The sequence below is a fragment of the Arachis hypogaea genome, chromosome 3 (assembly GCF_003086295.3).
Source record: "Arachis hypogaea cultivar Tifrunner chromosome 3, arahy.Tifrunner.gnm2.J5K5, whole genome shotgun sequence".
NCBI lineage: Eukaryota > Viridiplantae > Streptophyta > Magnoliopsida > Fabales > Fabaceae > Arachis > Arachis hypogaea.
The window spans coordinates 141,368,932-141,377,388 of NC_092038.1; the positions used below are offsets into that span (position 1 = coordinate 141,368,932).

General features: G+C 26.3%; 1 long non-coding RNA gene across 2 annotated transcripts; it reads right to left on the minus strand.

Moving 5' to 3' along the window:
- Nucleotides 1-469: 469 nt before the first annotated feature.
- LOC112734762 (uncharacterized) lies at nucleotides 470-7,915 on the minus strand. Of its 2 annotated transcripts, none has more exons than XR_011880472.1 (4): nucleotides 7,581-7,915; nucleotides 6,980-7,037; nucleotides 2,227-2,292; nucleotides 470-2,151 (listed from the first exon to the last, which is right to left on the minus strand). It is a non-coding gene; the product is annotated as an uncharacterized lncRNA (long non-coding RNA). The 2 variants fall into 2 exon arrangements; XR_003168427.2 differs by having other exon boundaries at nucleotides 7,563-7,915.
- Between the last annotated feature and the right edge of the window lie 542 nt (nucleotides 7,916-8,457).

Consider the following 8,457-nt stretch of genomic DNA (forward strand, 5'->3'; position numbering starts at 1 on the left):
TTTGTCAAGAATGACAAAGAAGAACCTTCGACAATCTGTTGCTCCTCATTGATATTTTTATAGATGATTATTTCGAAAAATAATCCCCTCAAATAGCATCGAAATAGGTTAGTAATATCAAAATAATACCAAAATTTTATTGATAGAATAGATTAGAAATGAAAATTTTATCAATTGCATTTGAACCAAGTGCATCCCTTATCTTGACAGGGGTGATCTTGATTTTCCCATAACGTGTAACGACCCAACTTCTACATGATTACACAAGAAGCTAAGAGTTATTAACTTGCCTTCCTAATTATTAACTATTGTTTATTATATGAGTCTAATTCATTATTAAAACGTCGTTATTTATACGGGATAAATTTTTTGTTTTGGAGATATTTATCGATTTAGCATTGCAAGCTATACATGAATAATTAATATCAGAAGCATAAATAAAATAACATAATATATAAACCTCGTGTCATACATCCAAGAGAGATATAGTCATTAGTAAAGTGTTTATAGACCCAACCAATTTACATCCCATATGATAAATATGTACATATATAAACATAAGACATTCCCAGACCCTGGCCCATATAATAAGCCGCTAAACTGGTACCTGAACTAGCCTGGTACTTTTAAACCCTCATAATCTCTCTATGTGCTAACAAAAGTGAGAGATTAAACTAAAAATTGTAGTAAGCTGGAATGCCACCAAAAAGATGTCAATATATGTCCCCCTAGCCGGAATCATATATCGCCATTTGGCAGACCTCCGTGTGGCCTGCTTACGAAAGCATCGCTCCTCGAGGAAGGTAACTCCTCCTCATCTGAGTCCGTTGGTGTAGACTAGAACCAAAGCCTCTCCCAGTGGTCCAAATTGCACCTGCAACTGCTCTGCTAGGGAGAGTGGTGCCTATGGTACTAGAGGTATGATCATGTCTGGATGTGGATTAGGTATGTACGCCTCATCTGCATCAGACTCAAAAGCTGACTAATTGAAAGGTCTTGGGATAGAATAGCCTAGCGCGTCAGGGTGAAGCCAAGAGAGAGGGAAAACATACAACATGTCCGGATCGAAGTCAGGGCTGTCCAACAAGTGCAAGAAGGGTCTGTAACATAGTACATATAAACGAATACGAGGTTTTCTGCAATAAACATAATAACTATCGAAGGTCGGGTCCTCATATATAAACGGATGTCCCACCTCATAGAAGAGAAAACCCCAAGTTCTTATACCCAATTCTTCCCTTCAGATGGAGATGGGAGTTCTCTTTTATGATGTGGGGCATCTATTTATATATGAGAACCCGACCTTCGGGAGTTATGATGTTTATTGCGGGAAACCTCGTATTCATTTATATGTACTATGCGACAGACCTTTCTTGCACCCGTTGGACAGCCCGGACTTCAATCCGGACATGTCTATGATTTCTCTTTCTCTTGACTTCTCCCTGATGCACTAGGTTATCCTTTTCCCAGACCACCTATCCCAACTCAAGCTTTCAATTAGGCGGCTCCTAAGCCTGACGCAGATGAGGCGTACATATCTAATCCACCTCCAAATGTGATCATACTTCCGGCACCACAGGCACCACACTCCTTAGTAGAGCACTTGCAGGCTTAGTTTGGACCACTGGGCAAGGCTTTGGCTCTAATTTACGCCAACAAACCTATCTTGGGTGGCAAAAATGGGAGCAGTAGTTCTTCTAGTGGAGTAGCTGTTCCAGAGGACTCAGAGGAGGAGGACCAAGAGGAGTATCTGGAGGACGAGGAGTTACCTTCCTCGGGGAGCTATGTGGCCGTAGGCAAGCCACACTAAGGTCTGTCGAACGGCGTTATATGATTCCGGCTATGGGGACATCTTTTGGCATCTTTTTTGGTGGCATTTCAGCTTAGTACAATTTTCAATTTAGTCTCTCAATTTAGCCCGGGTACCAATTTAGTGACGCTTAGCTTCTGGTGTGATATTGACATACTAGGAGTTGGGTCGATACATAACGCGTGCTAGGCAGCTTCTATATAAATCGAAGTCATGAGCTAGTTTCTTCAAAAGCTGTGTCAGAGCACTAAATCCCATTTCATCCACAAGACCTTTCTTCTCTTCACTCATTTTACTGTCTCAGATATTATTCTTGTAGAGCACCGTAAATCATGAGTTTTCTATAAAGAATTGAAAATTATGTTATATATATTTATCCAATAAAAATATAGTTGTTTTAACGTATATATGCTTACATCATATTATGGTGCCTCCTTTTTTGAGATGTTTGTCTCAACAACTTTTTTTCATTATCATTTTGGCTGTATGTAATAAAAAAAGTTGGTTAATAGATAACAACACAATGTTTAACTCACAATGACACCAAAAGTACTTAATGATGATGACATACAAACCCAATTCAAAACAAGCCTATAAACAAGACTCAACCAATCACAAAACATATCCAAATCAATTTTGGATAAGAAAATATCATCAATATGCCTTAAATGACACTGAACTACTACAGCTATCTTATATGACCTCATTGTAGCAAATTTAAATCAATGAAACCAAGTACACTCATTTAACTCTGACACCGAAAACACTTAATAATAATGACACAATTTCAATTCAAAATAAATTATGTCTGGAACACATAATTAAATATAAAAATGATATAAAAATAATTTATAAGCATATTTTTTTTTGATAAATTTTTTAATATTCTATAATTTTTTTATTATTACTATTTATGGTTAATTTTTTTTTAATTTGCTCTACTTATGAGATCAACAATTCATTTTATAAAAAAAGTAACAACAATAAATATAATACACAAAAATCACAATTAAAAAATTATACGTCCAACTCAATATTTCTTCACCTTTGAAATATGGAATCTTAACAAATCTGGAACTTTACTAGTGATTAAGTACGTCAACAATTGAAGTGATCAAATGATCAAATCTTATTATTACTTATAGTTAATTTTTATTTAATTTATCTTTTCTAACCAGATTAATCATTCATTTCACAAGAGAACTACAATAAAAAATACACAAGAATTATAAAGATAAATTTTATAAAATCAAACAAAAAAAAATAGAATCCATGTTTTTTTTAATACTTTCCGTACTCTTGTTTAATATTATGTTGAATTATAATTTTTTATTATTTATAATTTTATTATTATTTTATAGTTAATTTTTTATTTAATTAATTTTTTAGTAGAATTAATAATTTTTAAGATGCATAGTTTTGTGTGCTTCTTTGTAGAAGAAGAAAATAAAGGATAGGATCAAAAAAAAATTTCTCTAGCTAATAATTTGATGGAAGAAGTAAACGTGCATTCAGAGTGTAAAATCTCGTTCAAAGAAAAAAAGATAGCCAACCAAAAATTAAAATGTTTAAAAACATTTAAATATATTTTTCATCGTCCTAGACCAAATATGTTCAAAGTCATTAAAAAAATATTTTTGCTATGTACAAATAGTATAGCACTAGTTTTTAACATTTATCGAATAGTAGATTCGATTATTCAACTTTGATCAAAATTAAACTATATCAAAAGCGTACAAAAATCCATCAATCATACGTTAAAAGATTAGCTTAGCATAACGGTATAAACGAACTTCCACCACTCAAACACATGAAGAGTGAAATAAATTTATCAATGATAAAAATAATTTTAAAATATTTTAAAAAAAGAATGATCTTTTTATAATATCAAAAATTATTTAAACTCAGCTATGAATCAGTCATTATTCACTGATTTAAAATAAATATTAAAATATAAAATATATATTAAAAATAAATTAAATAAAAATATATTTATAACAAATACATAATAGCTAATTTTAGTATATACATACACATAATATACATAACAGACCCAAACAAATCTAGTAATGAGTAATAGCTCAAATGGCATAGTCTCCCCATACTCAATTAAGAGGTTGCGGGTTCGAGTCTCCTATTTATAGTTGATAAATTAAATTTGACATTGAATAGTTAGTTAATTGGATTATTATTATTATTTCTTTGTTTTTTATTTGAATAATTTTATTTTTTTTCAATCTTAATAAATTAAATTTATATAATACAATAATTTTTTATTATTGATATTTAATAACATAAAATTTTTTAAATAAATAAAAATATTTTAAGTGTAAGGACAAACATATTATTACAATTGAAACAATATATACGTGTATATACAATTATTTTTTCTAAAATTCAACCGAGGCAAATGCTCTCACCGTAAATAGTTATCGGATTGAACTGGTAATCAAATTTTTTTTTTGGTGACTGAACTGCTAATCAAATTGGTTATACTATTAGGTTATTAGATTATTGGTTTAATAGATAAATCATTAAACTAGTTGATCACAATTAAATAAATATATAAAATTATAATAAAAATTTATATTTAAAAGATAAAAATAAAAAAATATAAATACAAATAATAACCTATAGTTTAAGATTATCTACAATCATAATAAATAAATTTAAAACGAATAGAACGAACAAAACAATGACTACATATATAATATATTAAGAAACTAGAAACTTTTAATAAGAATATATTTAATTTTGTTAAATAATAAAATATATATTATACTTAAATAAAAAAATAAATGAAAGTTTAAGTATTTTATAATATGATAAAATTAAATTAAATAAGTATACAAATTATAAATTAAATTATTTGAAATGTTTATTAAGGGTTAACTACCAAAAATATTCCTAAATTATTTAAACGCCGACAAAAATGCACCCAAATTTTACTATCGATAAAAATACCTTTAAATAATTTAAAAATATAATAACAATACCCAACAATAAATATATATTTTTAAAAAATACCTTAGAGATTGAATTTTAATGTGATTTTTTATAAGCATAATTAAAAAAATGAGATATTATTATTCTTGAAATTTGGTATTTCTTTTCTATGTATATATTTTTTTATGATTTTTTAAAATTATTATTAGTTGTTAACAAAAAAGTTACAAAAAAAATATATACTCAACAAAAAATCACCAAATTTTAAGGATAATAATATCTCATTTTTTTAATCATACTTGCAAAAAATTGTATCAAAATTCAATCTCTAATATATTTTTTGAAAAATACATATTTAATATTAGATAATCTTGCAAAAAAACTAACATTAAATATGTATTTCTCAAAAAGTACATTAGAGATTGAATTTTGATGTAATTTTTTGTAAGTATGATTAGAAAAATGAGATATTATTATTCTTAAAATTTGGTAATTTTTTGTTAAATATATATTATTTTGTAATTTTTAAAAAATATTATTGGTTGTTAACAAAAAAATTATTAAAAAAAATATATACTTAAGAAAAAATTACCAATTTTTATGTATAATAATATATTATTTTTATAATTTTGCTTGAAAAAATTGTATCAAAATTCAATCTCTAAGGTATTTTTTAAAAATATATATTTACTGTTGGATATTGTTGTTGTGTTTTTAAATTATTTAAAGGTATTTTTGTCGATAATAAAATTCAAATATATTTTTGTCAATGTTTAAATACTTTAGAGATATTTTTGATGGTTAACCCGTTTATTAAATATATATAATTTTTAACCTAGCAGTATACAATAATCCACTTGGCTTAGTGGTGAGTAGATGAGAGTTAAAAACTTAATGCCTCTAAAAGCAGTAGTAACTTTAATAAAATATGAGTTAAAATTGCATCTAACTTTTGTGTTCATGAAGTCATGGCTTCTTCCGTGGAGTATTTAATTTATTTATTTTTTAAATAAATATGAAAAATTTGAATTTTATCTTATATAATAATAATTTATTATTAACCAACATCAAATTTTTAATAAAATTTAAATTTATTGTAAATTAATTATTGAAATGTCAAACTAAAAGATAGTACTAAAAAAATAAAAAATAGTTTATTTTAGAATTGATATTGCTAATATATAAAAGATTTATAATACTAATTTTTCACAAATATTTGTTAAGATTTACTAATATGAAAAGTTTTTCTTAAAAGAATAGTTAAATTAATTTAAATTTTATTAATATATATTTGTTTTATTTAATTTTTTAAATAAAAATTTTCTAACAAATGTTGCATTGTACTTGTCAAAGTACTAAATATACATTTTTTTAAATTAAATATTTAAACAAGGTTAAGCTTTTAATATTTTATAGTATATTTGTTAAAACTTTTTAAATATCTATTTTAAATAATAATGACAAGTGTGTTTAGAAAACATAATGTTTTTTTAACAATTTCATTAAAAAAAAAAGCTCACTAGTAAAAAATTATAGAGATAACCAAAGTGGTTCTTTTCAGAAATTTTAAAAAGTTCCTCAATTTAAAATAAAAAATTAAAATATATAGTTTTTCCGTCCATTATCAAATTAATACCGTTAACACAGAAATCTTACTGACATGTTAACAAATAGAGATAATATTCAAAATAATTCTTTTAACTTTTTAAATTAATTAAAATAGTATTTTTATCATCTCTGAAAATAAAGTTCATAAACTATAAATAAGCAACAATTTATATAACTAAATCCAACATTTCATTAATAATTTTTGAAGATAAAGAGACTATATATTCAACATGAAGAGTTTCTGTTGTAAAAGAAGAACTATGCAAATTGCAAAATAAAATTATCCACAAAATAAAATAAATATCTAAAAGAACAATAAATTAGTTCTTCTTTCTTGATGATTTAAAGTTTGGAATTGAAATAAATTTCATAAAATTAACATTGTAGACCTCTCCGCTGAAATAACATTTAAGAATGCGAGAAGATCTTGATTGAATTGAAATATCAAACGTCTTGATTTGTTAATACTGTTAAATATTTTTACTATTTTTTTGAATGCACATGTAGGAAAAAAGCGTACCTTTCTGAAGCTTGTTCAAACTTTATCTTTCTGTCGAAAGTGGATAAACAATATTTTTAGTAGATGCATTATCATCAGAATTAGCAGGTACTAACCTTAATTCCTTTGATGCATACTCTCTATGGATCATATTAATATCCTTCTCAACTTCTCCTGTTAACAGTGGTAAAAAAAACATTAATAATAACAATAATAATAAAAATTTAACATAAGTACTCAAAGAACTACGGACAACAATAATAGTTTAACATCAAGTACTCCAATAAAAACCATACTAATAATAATAATTTAACTCTAATAATTAAATTTAAGTATAACCATAAAACAATTATTTCACTAAAAAATTATATGTTAGATAACAGTGGTAGAATCATTCTTGTCATATGAATATATACTATTTCTGAATGTCAATGCAGAGGAGAAGAGAGATGGATTTAATTTAAAATTTAACATCACCTAACCATTTTGATTATTGAATTAAAGGGATAATTATTCTTTTGGTTCTTAAGGTTTGGGACTAAATTAAAAAAACAGAAGAGATGAAGATGAGAGAGAGGGAGAAAAACCCATTAACTGTTAACAATCAAGAACGCTTTCATAAACCATAAACAGTAAAACAAAATAGATAAAATAATGATTGAAGATTAAGTAGATGAAGGAAAAAAAATAGCACATCACCAACAACTACATCTTAACTGGAATCCACCGTGTCCTCTTTCTCCCCCGATTCTCCTCCCAGCAACTTCTCCCGCGAGAAAAGGCAAAGACAGAGAGTTCGACTGTTAGGAAAATAACACCATTTTCTCTCTCCTCTCCTCTCTGTCAATCTATCCTTCTCCTTAATCTGCGGTGGCTATGGCGCAGTGACTTCCTGCAACGTGTAGCCTCTGCCTAACCTTTCCTTTCTTTCTCCTTCAACTTTTCATTCTTCTCCCAACGAGTTCTCTTCCCTATCTCTCCCTTTTTTATTTGATCTGCTTCTCTCTCTATCTCTATCGATGCCTCTTCTCGCACTCTTAAAAAGGTATATTTTTTTCTCCACGTATACATTTAATAGACAGTAAAAGTGTTCTGCAAGTTAAATAATTATAATTTTTCAAATAATAATTAAAATATTTTTCTATTTTTAATTTAATTCAAAAATTAAGAACCAATATTCTTTTGGTCAATTGAAATTAAAATTATTTTTAATTTTTTTAAATCATCTTTCAAATAAAAATTTTTAAAAATTATTTTTTATTGAAATATATTTTTTTATTATTTTATTCCTTTTTAATATTTTATTTTTTAATTCTCAACTTCTCAACACCAATGAAATAAAATAATAAAAAAATTAATAATAAGAATTCTCTATCAATTTTTAAAAGGATAACCTCAATATCCTTTTCAACTTCTCTTGGTAAAGGTGATAAAAAAACATTAACATCAAACACAACAACAATTACCATAATAATAATAATAATTTAAGTTAAGTACTCAAAGAATAACGACAACAATAATAATTTAATATCAAATACTCCAATTAAAATAACACCAATAATAATAATTTAATAATTTGATAATAATTTAATTT